Source organism: Centropristis striata, chromosome 15, assembly GCF_030273125.1.
Source record: "Centropristis striata isolate RG_2023a ecotype Rhode Island chromosome 15, C.striata_1.0, whole genome shotgun sequence".
Lineage (NCBI taxonomy): Eukaryota > Metazoa > Chordata > Actinopteri > Perciformes > Serranidae > Centropristis > Centropristis striata.
The window spans coordinates 22,806,418-22,822,880 of record NC_081531.1 but is presented as its reverse complement, the minus strand read 5'-3'; the positions used below and the strand labels follow the sequence as shown (position 1 = coordinate 22,822,880).

At 43.0% G+C, this 16,463-nt stretch overlaps 1 protein-coding gene across 1 annotated transcript in view; it reads right to left on the bottom strand.

Moving 5' to 3' along the window:
• sim2 (SIM bHLH transcription factor 2) overlaps positions 1-16,463 on the bottom strand; it is a 62,386-nt gene that overhangs the window by 24,655 nt on the left and 21,268 nt on the right. The window lies entirely within an intron of this gene.

Genomic DNA, 16,463 nt, shown 5'->3' with positions numbered 1-16,463 from the left:
AAATAGTCAGAGCAATACAGACATACCCTGGGCTTCACACCAAACATGCGTAGATGACATTGTACAGATCAGGATAATTATTTACAGTACAGAGCTGCACTATCACTATCTTTTCAACTCCCAGAGTTATGTTCCTCGCACCCGTTCTCATTCCCAAAGCGTAATATACCGACGATTTGTCACACCCCTAGACGTATCATACTGACGCAAAGGGTACCCTTCCACGTCTGTGTGAAACGCTCTGGGTTCTCAATTGACTCCAATATAAACCCGCTCGCGGCGCTGAGAAACGCTTAGAGCAGAGGCTACAGCCGTCTATTCACTCCAATGATATCCCGACCACGGCCCTACATGACGCTGCGAGCGACAATCTGATTGGAGAACCGAGGACCCTGTGCATGGAAGTATTTTTCTCACTATTTTAAGGATTTCTTTTAATGACATCGTCAACATTTCTCAACACAAACACATCAAAGTCTCACTGATAATTCAACAATAAAATAGCTTCATGTTGTGGCTCTCAGTATCATTTTTTTCTCCTTCGATTCTGAGAAATAAACTTTTATTTGTTTGTTTTGGATAGCGGAAAGGCCTACATTACCCACAATCCTCAACAACAGTTGCTATGGCACTCCGCTGGCGGACATTTCTCTCATTTATAGTGAAAAAAAAAATCAATATTTTGACTTTGTTTCTGCATAAAAAAGGATTTTGATTACATTTCTAGTGAGAAATATATGTTTTATTTTATTAATATTCACTCAGTGAATGTACATAATCACTTTGTGGCAAAGATCTCGCCAGAAAAAGACGATCTGCTGTGTTTTATTTTGAAATCTGTTTTATTTTGTAATCTACCGTATGTGCTGAGCGATCCTACCGGATGTGGTCCGATCCTACCGGATGTGGTCCGATGTCATTGAATCGCGCTTCACTGTAAATGGCCCGGACTCTGCTATCCTGTTTTAGTTAAAATATCTTCATTAAACAAACATTGTTGTCTTTTTTTAACATAGATAATATACATGCAGTATAATTATTTATTAGACAGTGTGTGATATTCGATATATTGGGTAGAAATAGGTTTTCACAACCCTAATACGGAAGAACTACAAAACATTTTTTCTAATGTCGACATAAGTACTGAAGAAAGGTATAGGGAGTTGTAGTTTTTTTTTTATAAAACAGGGTTTCCCCTAAAATTGGAAGGTGGCAATACTTAATTAGTGGCTTTCCAGGGGTTTGAGGGGATGTCAATCACATTTTTGGCATCAGAATTTAAATATTGTCTTGTTCAATGGGGGATTTTTTATTTTTTCTGCATATCCTAAAGCCCCCCCACTCCCACCCCTTAGTGACTATGCTCAAATTATAGTCCATGTCAACACCTTTCTATAACAGTAGGTCTCATGTCTGTAAGCCTTTTTGTCTCTTAGTTATAATCATTTAAATATGCCCCAGGGTTAAGGTTCAAAGGTCAATATCTCAAAGCAAGAATATTATAGAACCTTGAAATTGATATATGTTACTCTCCAGGCCAAGACCTTTCCGGTGATACATTTGGTTTAGCTCTATGACAAAGTTTTATTTTTCAAACCTTGGAAATCTGCCCTAACAGACTTAGATTCCCACAGCCCTTTGAGTGCTCTGAGTGCGAGATGTGAGAAATTTAAAAGGAATCTGCGGGGGTGGCAGGACCATCAGAAGCAGGGGAAACCACCATAGAGGGAGACAGGGGACACTCTGAACCAGCTGACCGATTAATGGAGGACTGCTCACAGACCCATGAGGCAGTGCGGCTATCATCACAGTCAGCAGCGCTCGAGAGGGAACCAGCAAGGGACGGCTCAGGTGTTTCAGGCGCAGTCTCCGACACAGATGCCTCAGTATCATGCCATTCAGTTGTGACAGGAGCATTGGCCAAGCTAGCAGCAGGTATTACATTACATTACATGTCATTTAGCAGACGCTTTTGTCGGTATGGACACATGGGCAGTTTCATCGTCCAAAGCCTCATCCAGGGGCAGGAAGCTAACCTGAAGCAGGTTCCGATGGACAACACGCTCCCTTCCTTCGCGATCCCTGATCCTGTAGATGTGCAAGGCAGGTTTTGAGGCTACCACTGTGTAAACAACAGGCATCCACTTGTCAGAAAGCTTATGCTTCCCCTTGACACCTTTGTTTGCCAATAGCACCTTGTCACCAAGAGACAGAGGTTGACCTTTGACCTGTTTGTTGTACTGGTCACACTGATGTTTCTGCTCAGCGGTGCAGTTCTTCTGAGCCAGTGCCATGGCACAGTGCAGGTCGTCCAAAAGGGAGGTCACATAAGCATTATAGTCACAGACAGTCCCATCATGCAGCACATTCTTAAAGAGAAGATCAACCGGTAGCCTGGGGACCCTCCCAAACATCAAATAGAAAGGCGCAAACCCAGTGGTCTCAACGGTACAGTTGTAAACAAAGGTCATAGTCTGGATCATTTGCGGCCATTTCTGTTTTGAACGTGGGGGCAGAGATCTCAACATGTTACCCAGGGTGCGATTAAACCTTTCTGTGCCACCATTACCCATTGGATGGTAAGGTGAGGTATGGGACTTGTTGACCCCCGACAACTCCAGCAGCTCAGCAACCAGCTCACTTTCAAATGTGGCTCCTTGGTCGGAATGGAGGCGCTGAGGGAAGCCATAAACACAGAAAAAGTTTTCCCACAGTTTCTTAGCCACTCTCTTGGCAGTCTGATCCTGACAGGGAAAAGCATGTGCCAGCTTAGTGAAGTGATCAGTGACGACGAGAACATCCAAAGACTTGTTGTTACTGTCTTCAGCAGACCAAAAGTCAACACTCACAAGCTCCAGAGGGGCAGATGTCTTAATGCTCTCCATTGGGGCTCTTGCCGAAGGCTCAGGGGTCTTGCTAAGAATACATCTGTGACAGTTCCTCACATGATCACGAACATCTCCTTCCATATCACACCAGAAGAACCGCTGGCGAGCCAGGGAAAGCGTGCGGGGCTGACCCTGATGACCAGCATTGTCATGAACACCAGATAATGCCTCTTCCTTCAGGTTCTCGGGTACAATGAACTGGAATCTTTTCTGCTTCGTCAGGATAATAGAGGATGCCGTTCATGAGTGTCAGTTTATCCCACTGCTTAAGGACTCTCAGAGTTTGATGACTTTCATTGCAGCGTTCACACCTGGAGGGCCTACGTTTCCTGTCCACATAGTGAGCAGCCCTTGAGATGACTGGGTCTTGTTGTTGGTGAGACTGCAGGTCTGCAAGAGACAAAGATGGCAATGCATCCTGGCCAGTGCCTGAGGCTGGCAAGTGAGGTGGAAGGAGTCCTGCACACATCCATCACTGACATTACAGACCTGGTCCAGCAGCTTAGAGTAAGGCTCATGCAGCAACCGCTGCCCCAGAGGCTTCACAAATGGTTCCCTGCTGAGAGCATCCGCAACCACGTTCAACCTGCCGGGTTATATGATATGTTTGTCATAACATGTCATAACATATGATATGTTTGATCTCAAAGGAATATGGAGCCAGCTTTGAGACCCACCGCTGCTCACAGGCATCGAGCTTGGGCTTGGTCAGGATATATGTGAGAGGATTGTTGTCCGACCAAACTGTGAATCTGTGGCCCTTGAGCCAATGGCTGAACTTATCACAGACCGCCCACTTGAGGGCCAAGAACTCAAGTCTGTGAGCAGGATAGTTGAGTTGGCGACTGAGAGACTTGCTTGCAAATGCGATGGGCCTTGCTATTTCCTCATCAGCAGGCACCTGGGACAGGACAGCACCCAGACCATCAAGGGAGGCATCGGTGGAGAGGATGAAAGGCCTATCAAAGTCTGGGTGTGCCAGCACTACACTGTTGAGGAGAGCACACTTCAAAAGCTCAAATGCATCATCGCAGGCAGGAGTCCAATCCTGAGGAGTCAGTTTCCGGAAGGTACCGGCTCTCCGCCGACCAGAGGCTCCTTTAATACTCCGCAGTCAGAGCGTAAAGAGGCTTTGCTATAGAAGAGCAGCCAGGAATTAAATGCTGGTAGTACAGTTCCATCCCAAGGAAAGACTTGACCTTTCGCTGAGATGGAGTGCAGCCGTCAACGTCCATTAGGTCTTCCTTCCTGAAAGCCGAGATGACCTCCACTTTCTCCCTGTCGACTGAAACCCCATGGCTGTCCACCACATGGCTCCTCCACAGACCTGCGAAGGAAGTGGCACTTCTTTTGAGATAGCTTCAGGTTGTTGGCTCTGAGACGGGAGAAGACAGTCTCCAGCCGACTTAGGGCTTCCTCCTCTGATGGAGCAAAAACGAGCAGGTCATCCAGGTAGCAGAGGAGGCTGGAGAAGTTCAGGTCTCCGAAGACACTCATCATCATCCGCATAAAGGATGCAGGACTGTTGCATAGCCCCTGGGGAAGCCTATTATACTCATACAAGCCTAAGGGTGTTGTAAAGGCTGTGTATCGTCTGTCAGACTCATGAAGGGGGATGTTGTAGAAGCCCGATGTAATATCCATGGTGCTGAAAAAGGCATTCCCCCCAAGGGCGGCAAGGCAGTCAGCCTGGTGAGGCAGCGGGTGGGCATCCTTGACTGTCTTGGCGTTAAGCCAGCGAAAGTCGGTGCAGATCCTCAATTCTCCTGACTTCTTCCACACCAGGACCAGCGCGACCAGGCATACTCACTGACCGACTTACTAATGAAGCCTTTCAACTCCATTTCAGACAGCACCTCTCTCAGTTTGTGATAGAGTGAGCCAATCCACAGTCCTTGAGACGCTGGAGTGGGTCACAGGTGGAACCTGGCTTGGAGGCTGGTTCAGAAGCCTGTTCAGCCTGTGGTCTGCTTACACCCTGGGAGATAGGAAGGTCCTCCACAGCAAGACAGGGGAAAACATCAGCTACTTTAGCATTGCGGCGTAGCACCACAAGTTTCATCGTGGGGTTGAGGATCTTCATAAGGGACCCAGCGATCCCCCCACATGGCCGCTACGACCCGCCCGACGATGATGTCTCTTGGAGCTGAGCGGGAGGAGGTGGGCTCCACGATTATAGGGCTCCCTGGTGACACAGGAGCACTACTGGGCAGTTTTCCTCAAACCAGATACTCCTGCTGAGGTGCAAGGGTGATAGCCTGCTGCAATCTGACGGTTCCAACCTTGTCAGGGGGTTCAGGACCAGACCAGCGAGTTATGCAACTGAGCATTTGGAGGAACTGCTCACACTCTGGGTCTGAGGTGTTCGCACATATGAGCTTCCAGTATTGCTCATCAGATTTCATCCTCTGTGTTATGGGTCAGATAACATTGCTTCCAATGATCAGCTCGTCCCTCTGTCCTGGGACAAGGAAGATGGGCACAGTGAATTCAGTTCCAAAAATCTCAATGTTCATTTCATAGATACATGTTGGCTGTGTCATAAGGCCACCACAGCCAACCAAGACCACCTTCTCAGGCACAGGTTGAGGATTCAGGAGAACACCAGCAGCTATAAGCCTGGACTCTGCCTCTTTACTGAGCGTGCATGACATGCTCCCTGAATCAAGCATCCCTCTCAAGGTAAACTGGCCATCGACGGTCACCGGAGCATAAAACAGTTCACTTGCTCCTACCACCCTATGTGACCGCACAAAAATCACTGTGTTATCATCTGGGAGATCACTACGACAGTTCACATACATAGACTGCAAATCATATTCTTCACTGAGGGTTACACCAGCACTGCCCCTGCTACCCCTCTCATCACACGGGCGAGTTAGTTTAAAGCAGCATCGAAGGGTGAAGGGGGAGGGATGGCTTGGGAACGTGAGTCTTGTGGGCACTCGTGCCTTATGTGACCGGGACTGAAGCAGTTGAGACACAATCTGTAATGTTTGCAGTGTGCATGGGTCGTGTGGTCGGCTGAACCACAGACCCTGCATGTAGTGGTGACAGAACCCTGGTGATTACGGGGTCGGTTACCCTGGCAATGGTTTGGCTGACGGTTGGTAGGCCGATGGGTGTATGGCTGACGATTAACTGGGTTTTGGCGGCTTGAAAGGGAAGCAGAGCACAATGACAGAACTTTGTCAAACATAGTCACCAGCTCTGGAACACCAGGCTCCTTGGTTGATGTGCAAATTGCAGCAGGAGGATCATAGACAGCAGCAGGAGGAGGCAATGAGGTGATGTGGGGGCTCACAGTTACATTGTCCAGTCGAGGCTGACTGTAGGCCTGCACAGAAGCAGGCAGAGAGGTTGGAGGGGGGTTTGACTGGCATGCCACTGAAGCGGTCTGAGACACACAGGGGTATGCAGGATGGAAGGAATCTGTCATAGGGCTCTGACTGCAAGCTGAGAAACACGCTGGGTATTGGGACTTAGCTTGTGTCTTCCTCACATTTCTTGTGTGACTATCCAAACGCTCCTGGACCTCAGCTGCAGTCCACTGCTCAGGTGCCTTCAGCTGGAATGACATAGCAAGACTGGGATCAGGACAGTGATTAATGAACATCATGACCACTTCAGCACTGGGGTCCTCCACAGACCTGCCCCTCCTCCGAAGACACTCGTCAGCAGCATCAATGGCCTTGTTAAGGCGAATCCAGTAATCCATAGCACTTTCACTAACATGGGGGATGGTACTATAGAAATCTTTCATGGGCAGATTGGAGTATGAGAGTACGGAGCCCCAGAGATGACATGGGAAAAAAAAAATTAAATTGTGGCCACGAAATAGCTATAACGTGCGCACGAATTAGTATCTCGTGGCCACGAAATACTATTTCGTTCCCACGAATTAGTATTTCGTGGCCACAAGATACTAATTCATGGGAACGTAATAAGTATAACGTGCAGCTGTTTACAGACAGGCTGGATGACGTGGTTCACATAGTGGTGAAGATCGCTGGCTTAAATAGATGGATTAATGTGAGGAGATCATTGCAAAAGTTTTCAATTTCATCAGAGTCAGATGTGCTACACGTGTTGATAACTGGACAGAGTTAATTATGGACTATTTCCCCGCACCGGTAGGTGAGGAGACGAGAGGAGAGAGAGACAGCCGGACCTCCGGCTAGGACGCTAATGGTCCGGCTAACGTTAGCCAAGATAATGCCGGAGAGAGTGAGTTTTGGAGGAAGATGAGGAGGAAGATATTGCGCTCATGGATGAGCCGATGGTAGCATACAATGTCTCTGACTGTAGTTATCTAAACGAGGACAATGTTAAAGAGACTGCGATAGCTCGGGAGTACAAGTCGAGCCGCAAACTTCACAACAGCGGGGCCTGCTAGCTGCTGTTTACCCGAGGAGACGTGAGAAGACGTGACCTAGTTAAAGAGACGACTGATGGTAAGTGCTTATACTTTATCTACACGATCCTCTTTTTCTCTGGTAATAACGGCTAATAAAATCACTAGAGCGGGCTAAGAAAGCAGCTAATAATGCTGTGTGATAACAGCAGTGTGTAACGTTAGCCCAGGTGTGGGCGTGTCTCAGGTGTCTACTGTCTCCTATAAATTACATTTATTAATATAATGAGGAAAATCAGTGTTTGAACATAATCCAGGCAGTGATTACTTTATCACCACACAACTGAGGCTAATTATTTAACAGTAATATACAAACATAATTTGTAGGAGACAGGTTTGCTGTGAGACACAAAGCTGAGGAGATCTTTAGGCTATAACAAAATAAACAGCCTAAAGTATGGTAAAAGTATAGTAAAAGTATTGTTTAAAAGATCTGATATGGTGAATCATAAACTGTGTGGTAAATATGTTATGTTTCTGAATATGGGGCTGTATTAAATCCTGTTCAGTCTATCAGTTAATACACTGATCATATTGAAGCAATAATACAGAAATGATCAGGCCTCATTCAACAATGATTCAATGTGATTTAGCCAGCCCAAAAGGTTTGTGATGACTGGATTTTTCATTTATGCTATCTTATTTTATAGATGAAAACATTTGGTCAATCCTGTGAAGCTCCATACGACTCTATCAGAGGATGCAGTGTGAGAAGCAGCAACACCAGCGGACTGCCTACTTCCTTGATGCATGTGACAGTTTAATTATGAAATAATAATGAACAAATATGAAATAATATAAAATATATTCTGTATTATTATATTAAAAGGGCCATTTTCTGTATATATTTTTAATTGTATGGATATGCACTTGTAAGTAACTAAGTGTGCATGTGGCTTGATATTTAATATTTTATAAATATTCTTGATATTAATATTCTTTAAGTATTATTATATTTAAATACCCATCATATATTCTGTATTACATCATATGTACAGTATATTCTTTCATACTTTATCATTATTGTATTCCATATGTTTTGGATACTTATCTACATGGGCTTCTAGGCCTGTACTGTGTTGTGTATTGCTTTGATTTTTGAATTTATTGGTGTGTTATGTTGTTTAACAGAGGGTTTTTTTGCTTTGATTTTTGAATTTAGTAGTGTGTTATGTTCTTTAATAGAGGGGTTTTGCTGTGATTTTTAATTCAGTTATTTGTTATTTTTTAAATATGTTATCTTATCTAAAGATTATGTTAAAGTCACCTCAGTCTTTGATCTCTTACGTAAGTGGTATAACCTTATGTACAAAGCACATTCACCTTGTCAGTGTGTCTGACAGAATTTTTCTAGTACAAGTAAAATGTTACAAATGACACATCAAAATAGCATTATAAATTAGGATAGATAAAGTTTTAACATTCATCAAAATAAACAATGACCCATATTTTACTAGAATTCACTAAAGGCAAAAAAACCTCGACATTAGACTTCAAAAGGATGCAAACTATTTTGGCATGATGAAAATGGGAATGACAACAGCTTTTTAAAGTTTTAATGCCGCTTCAAACTCCCTTATTTGTCATTTGGTGCATTTCTCACATCAATATTAACATTTGCACAACAGTTAGTTCAACCTCCTCAACATTTAGTCATTTGTGGTCATCATAGTAGCAGTTTCTCCTTACAACAAATTATAAATGCTTTTGGACATGCATTAATTGCTTTCATACAACTCTCTGCTGTTTTATAACATTATCATTGCTTATGTCATGTCAGTCAAAATTAACTATACTTGTGAATGCTGAATAGTCATTCCCTATAAAACTAATAGTCCTCATTTCTTTACTTGAGTCATTACATACAAAAATATAAATATATATATGCTCCTTATTTGTTTATATGCCAATAATAACAACCGAACGGTGCTTTGCGGCTGTCATCAATGAGTGGTGCCGTTGAGTAAATCTAACATACTCCTCCAGCTTTACATTTGACTCCACCCAGCTCAACGTCCGTTGAGCTCCGCCCCGAACTGCAGGCTGCAGACAGGGGCTTCTCTTAATATGTGACCTGCTCCATCAATTGACCCCGAAACACATTTTGAGATTTTGATGTGTATGTAAAGAGGAGACTCTTAGCTTCATGTCAATACCAAAATTATGTTTCTACGCCAAATATTCCATGAGATATGATCATCCAAAATTCGACTGTTATCAAAAGTTAGTTTTGAGAAAAAGGGCTTTAAAGAAAATGATACAGATTCCTCCATGTTTCACATTAAAACACATTTATTAAGACTAGACTCCAAATGAACACAATATTTTTGGGTCAAAGGTGATACCCCACATCTGTATGTGTAGTCTACTCATACTGTCACACATACACGTGCACGAGCACATACACAACACAGTACAGGCCTAGAAGCCCATGTAGACAAGTATCCAAAACATATGGAATACAATAATGATAAAATATGAACAAATATACTGTACATATGATGTAATATAGAATGTTTGATGGGTATTTAAATATAATAGTAATTAAAAAATATCAATATAAAGAATATTTATAAAATATTAAATATCGAGCCACGTGCACATATGTACTTACACTTACTTACAAGTGCATATCCATATAATTAAAAATATATATACAGACAATGACCCTTTTAATATAATAATAATACAGAATATATTTTATATTATTTCATATTTATTTATTATTATTTCATAATTAAACTGTCACATGCATCAAGGAAGTAGGCAGTCCGCTGGTGTTGCTGCTTCTCACACTGCATCCTCTGATAGAGTCGTATGGAGCTTCACAAGATGGACCAAATGTTTCTCATCTACAAAATAAGATAGCATAAATGAAAAATCCAGTCATCACAAACCTTTTGGGCTGGCTAAATCACATTGAATCATTGTTGAATGAGGCCTGATCATTTCTGTATTATTGCTTCAATATGATCAGTGTATTAACTGATAGACTGCACAGGATTTAATACAGCCCCATATTCAGAAACATAACATATTTACCACACAGTTTATGATTCACCATATCAGATCTTTTAAACAATACTTTTACTATACTTTTACCATACTTTAGGCTGTTTATTTTGTTATAGCCTAAAGATCTCCTCAGCTTTGTTTCTCACAGCAAACCTGTCTCCTACAAATTATGTTTGTATATTACTGTTAAATAATTAGCCTCAGTTGTGTGGTGATAAAGTAATCACTGCCTGGATTATGTTCAAACACTGATTTTCCTCATTATATTAATACATGTAATTCATAGGAGACAGTAGACACCTGAGACACGCCCACACCTGGGCTAACGTTACACACTGCTGTTTTCACACAGCATTATTAGCTGCTTTCTTAGCCTGCTCTAGTGATTTTATTAGCCCTTATTACCAGAGAAAAAGAGGATCGTGTAGATAAAGTATAAGCACTTACCATCAGTCGTCTCTTTAACTAGGTCACGTCTCACGTCTCCTCCGGTAAACAGCAGCTAGCAGGCCCCGCTGTTGTGACGTTTGCGGCTCGACTTGTACTCCCGAGCTATCGCAGTCTCTTTAACATTGTCCTCGTTTAGATAACTACAGTCAGAGACATTGTATGCTACAATCGGCTCATCCATGAGCGCAATATCTTCCTCCTCATCTTCCTCCAAAACTCACTCTCTCCGGCATTATCTTGGCTAACGTTAGCCGGACCATTAGCGTCCTAGCCGGAGGTCCAGCTGTCTCTCTCTCCTCTCGTCTCCTCACCTACCGGTGCGGGGAAATAGTCCATAATTAACTCTGTCCAGTTATCAACACATGTAGCACATCTGACTCTGATGAAATTGAAAACTTTTGCAATGATCTCCTCACCCATCTATTTAAGCCAGCGATCTTCACCACTATGTGAACCACGTCATCCAGCCTGTCTGTAAACAGCTGCACGTTATACTTATTTCGTTCCCACGAATTAGTATCTCGTGGCCACGAAATACTTAACTCGTGGCCACGAAATAAGTATTTCGTTCCCACGAATTAGTATCTTGTGGCCACGAAATACTAATTCGTGGGAACGAAATAGTATTTCGTGGCCACGAGATACTAATTCGTGCGCACGTTATAGCTATTTCGTGGCCACAATTTAATTTTTTTTTTCCCATGTCATCTCTGGGGCTCCGTATGAGAGCTCACTAAAGTTACCCTTTAATATGTCAAACACAGCCATGGGTAAGTCAGTGGCACTTAGTTCAGGACGACTGCGGAGTGACACCCTCACCACATCCCTAGCTTTGCCTGTCAGCCTTGACATCATCAGGTCAAACGTGTCTTTATGCGTGTCACATTTCACCCTGTTCAAGTAACATGTCATCATGTCCTCCCATTCATGCACAGAGAATGTGTCAGTATGGTCACCCCTAAAGTAAGGTGGAGCTTTGGTGTCGGACTGCACAACTACTTTTAAATGTGATAAGTCACTTTTACTGAATGACTGACCTACAGGGGACTGAGGCTGGGCATCAGTGGGCTGGTGCATACTGCTAAGGCTGGCTGAGATGTTATCTCCAATCTGTTTAGCCAAATTTGCAATCATGTCTCCAAAAGCTTCAACAGAGATGACTTGTGTAGGCTTAGGGTCTGATGGGACAACAGGTGTGGAACTGGCAGTGGGGGCTAGTGATGGGTTAATAACTGACTGATCAGCTGTGTAGTTGAGAACACCGGGTGACATAAGTCTACCCCTACCAAAACTCAGTGAAGCAATCTGCTGACCCCTCCCCATCCCATGGGTGATGTCATGTTCACGACCAGCCATGCTGCCAACCCTGAATGTATCTCCCCCTGACATTACAGACTTTCATAGAAAGGAAAAACTAGATAACACCCAAACTGAATGCAAACAATTGGCAGATATGTATCATTTAACAGTATGACTTAGCACAGCACAGTATAACCAAGGAACATGAAAACCCCAGGATGCAGACAAAATTAAAATATGAATGCAAATAGTCTCAGCCCTGATATAAAACAAATAGACCCTTTAAATTTTGAATAAAAAAATAATTATAACCTCATACACTTTGAATACACACAAAAAATCACCTTTCCCATATACAGTTCCAGAAATATTCCCTTTTAATAAAAAAAAAGTTACCCTTTTATGCATTCACTGGCCACAAAAGACCCTCAAAGTGAGAATAGTATGAAAACAACAAAGCACACACTTCAGAAAGAGCGTAAAAGCGCTCCTCTAATCCCTCATCTAATTAACACACCTCGCGCGCACTCGGGGGCGTGCGTAGCTCGCGGAGGCCACACAGCCGGAGGAGGAGGAGAAGCGGGAATCTGTGATGGATTCGGAGAGTCTCAGATGGATCCCGGTGGACCGGACAAGCGCCGATCAGAGATCCAACGGGTCGGACGGCACCAAGTGTAACCGGTGGAGGCTACTCTGCGTTGTGTAAAATTGATGCTCAGACCAGTTTTCCTTTTGGAGGCGATCTCCGTTTATTCTCACAGCCTGACAGATACAACTACAAAATTTCCTCTGGGGGAAATTTTGAAAGGGCCACGGGGGCTACTGCCGGTGTGTGTACACTATGATGAGATTCTTCAGAGATTTCAAACAATTAATACTAGTAATGTTATGATACTATTCCTCTTCAAGTATTTATTTATACAGCAACCTATGCCCTTTAACCTCAAAATGTGTGTGTGTGAAACATTTGTATCTGGAGGAGTGTGCGCGCTTACGCGCGCATATGTGTGTGTGTGTGTGTGTGTGTGCGTGTATCTTTAACTGTTATTACATTAAATGACCAGTGTGTGTGTGCGTGCGTGTATCTTTAACTGTTATTACATTAAATGACCAGTGTGTGTGTGTGTGCGTGCGTGCGTGTATCTTTAACTGATATTACATTAAATGACCAGTGTGTGTGTGTGTGTCTGTGTGTGCGTGTATCTTTAACTGATATTACATTAAATGACCATTGTGTGTGTGCGTTCGTGTATCTTTAACTGTTATTACATTAAATGACCAGGGTGTGTGTGCGTGCGTGTATCTTTAACTGTTATTACATTAAATGACCAGTGTGTGTGTGTGCGTGCGTGTATCTGTAACTGTAATCACATCAAAACATCAAAGCGTGGGGTCGACCAATCAGAGCAGAGCAATCAACGGAATTAACAGCTGTGGAATCTTCTGGCAGAGTGAAAGCAGCCAGAGGTGGGCAGAGTGAAATTTCTGGCCTCGAACAGAAAGCATTTTTGGCAAAACCATAATACCTATCATTGATCCGACTTCACTTTGAGCGTCCTGAGTTCTTCCTGAACCTCTACATATGTTTTTTTTTTAAGAAAAATGAAAAAATATCTTTGTTAGAGCGATCTAAAAAAACAGTTAAATCTCACTTTTTCCGAAATCTCCCTGCGTTTTTAATATGGGACCCAATGAGGCTGTTGGTGGTTTTGGTGGCGCATCTTTGCGTCGTACGCCCAAATTATAACTCTGACAGCTTTACCAGAGGATTGTGAGTGAGAAGACAAATTTTCCTACATTTCTATGTATAAATTATTTCTGTAGAGTGGAATTTGCGGCCTGGAGCGCAGTTTTCAAATTTATTTTTTGACAGTTTTACCTCTCCCTCTACACTCTGAGCGATGACATCACACACTCTGACACGAACATTCCGTGCTATACACACCCATTATAATCTCAGAATTTCTCCAAAAATGATCATGGTCATTGAACAGGGATTGATAAAAAACGATATGACCTATCGAAACGCAAAGTAATACACCAATACACAAAACTTGTGTCTACTGTTTAAAGTTTAAATGGAGTCTCTAGGTGAAATTATGCCGGAGAAGTAGACGTCTGAAAATCTTCAATTAATGTTCTTTTTTGCTCATTTTCTTTCGGCTGTCCCATTCATTTCAATGCAAAATTTTGGGCAGTTTTTCGCGACTTACGTCGCGAAAAATTCATATTCCGTAGAGAAAAGTAATAGCACACCGATCCCAATCAAACCGCACGTTTTGATATATAATTTGTACTAGTACTAGTACTAGTTTGTACTAGTAGCGGGACGAAATTGCGTCCGGAAGAGGAATAAGAAGAAATCCACAGTATAACAGTAGTGCTCGGGGTACAGCTATTGCTGTATGGGACCAGTGCTCGGTGCGATTGCCCCGAGGCCCTAATTAACAAAAACAATTTCCAGTTAGTCCTGCCCTCAACTTCAGCTCCTCTGCCATTAACAGTCACAAACGGGCCATATTAAATGAACAAAACATACCTGACAGATACAATTAACAAAAACAATTTCCAGTTAGTCCTGCCCTCAGCTCCTAAGCAAATGTACAAAAGTATATTACAGATTTTGACATTCAAAACAACATTTAAGCATAACGGTCAATTAACGGACATACACAGGAAAGACATGCAGCTTACCTCTGCCATTAACAGTCACAAACGGGCAGAGGTACGCGCGAGAACTGTGGGAGTTGGGACACTCAGCATGGCCTGAGACTTAAAATTATGACCTGAACTGGGCCATACACTGACGGGACTGGTCATTTACGGTTAGGAGAGGTCAGAGTTCAGGAAAGGTATGCATGGGGGAGCAGAGGATAGGATGTGGAGCTTCAGCAGACAACAACACACACACATAAAGTTTGATCAGTGAGATGTTCAATCCCCAGATGCTTGGTTAATGGGTGGTAACCAGTGCATATCATTTCCAAATTGACCAATTGCGTTAAAGAGCCCACCCATTGTACGGGATTTCGCCAAAATCCAAGAAGCTATATGTAAAATCAGAGTTGCTTGTAAGCACTTTGTCCTGTGATGCCGTTGGGGTCACTTGGCAGAGTCCAGCGCTGAGCATTGCATTTGGCTATGATTCTTTCAATAAATGGTTGACTTTATTCATTCGTCCTGAGTGTTTTGTAAACCAAGTTTAGGAAAAAGAACCCGGGTGAGAGGTAGAAGCTGTAAAAGCTTTACGCTCTAACAATTTTGGTGCCGTGACCCGGATTCTTCTTGGTTGAGGATTCTTTCCATATTTTTTCTTCTTTTCCTGACGGACCAGAGGGACTCTCCCCCAAACGACAAGGAGCTCCACAAATAAGGTAAACAGAAAACCTTTTTGAATTTCTGCCAGACTTTGGTCTATCTGTCGTGTTGGGCGGAGACCTCTGGTCTGGAGGAAAAAAGATTCTAAATTGTGAGTATTATGTTGTTCTTAGAAAATGTGATTGAATATAGCCACATGTAATGTTAAAATCACATATGTACATATAGGGCAAGTAAATGAGCGTCCGAAACATAGGAATTTGGAACAAATCAGGACTTCCCGTAAAAGTGGAAGGAGCCTTAAATTTAGAAAACCTGTTTGGAACAGGTAAGTGCGGTTCTGTTAGATAGTGTAAGAATAAATATATATTCATAGATAAGTTAGGGAAAAAATCTTGTTTGGAACAAGTGGTTTTTTAACCGTCGTTATTCAGCGAAGGCAGTTAGGGACTGTCAAAATCCCGTTTGGAATGGGTCGGTTCCGCACTTAAAAGGATAAAGGAAGACAGCTGGTACTGTCAGGGCCCAGGAAAAAGGAAAAAGGATATGAAAAGGCAATAGGACGCAGGGACAGATTTTTTGTTTTTCATACGGCTGTGGGAGGTTCCTCTCAGAGGCTCTAAGGTGAAAGCTCCAGGACTCACGGGTCCATTGCACGGGGCTCTCCAAAAACACAGTTCTGACACTGACACTGCACCTGAGTCTGTTGTAAAAGGGAAAACAGAGGAGATTTTGGGAGAAAGACTAGCTAAGTTTCGTCCGCCTGAAAGGGTAGAAGCTTGACGAAAACTTCCAAAATCACTAGTTCCTCTCGTTTCCCCCGGCTGCGAGGTTGGGCCCTAGGCTCCCTCGGGTGACCACTTCAGACAATAAGGGCAGTGTGTGTATAATGATAATTTTACACTGTGCATATTGTAACTGAGGACTAAAGGAGAAGTCTGAAAAAAAAGAAGGTATTAGTATGTGTTGACAAGATGAAGTAAGAAAAAAACAACAATAAAAATCTATGTAAGATTTGCAAAAGAAAAAGAAAAAAGGAAAAACAGAGAAGGAGCAACAGGAGAGTGAACACAGAGAGG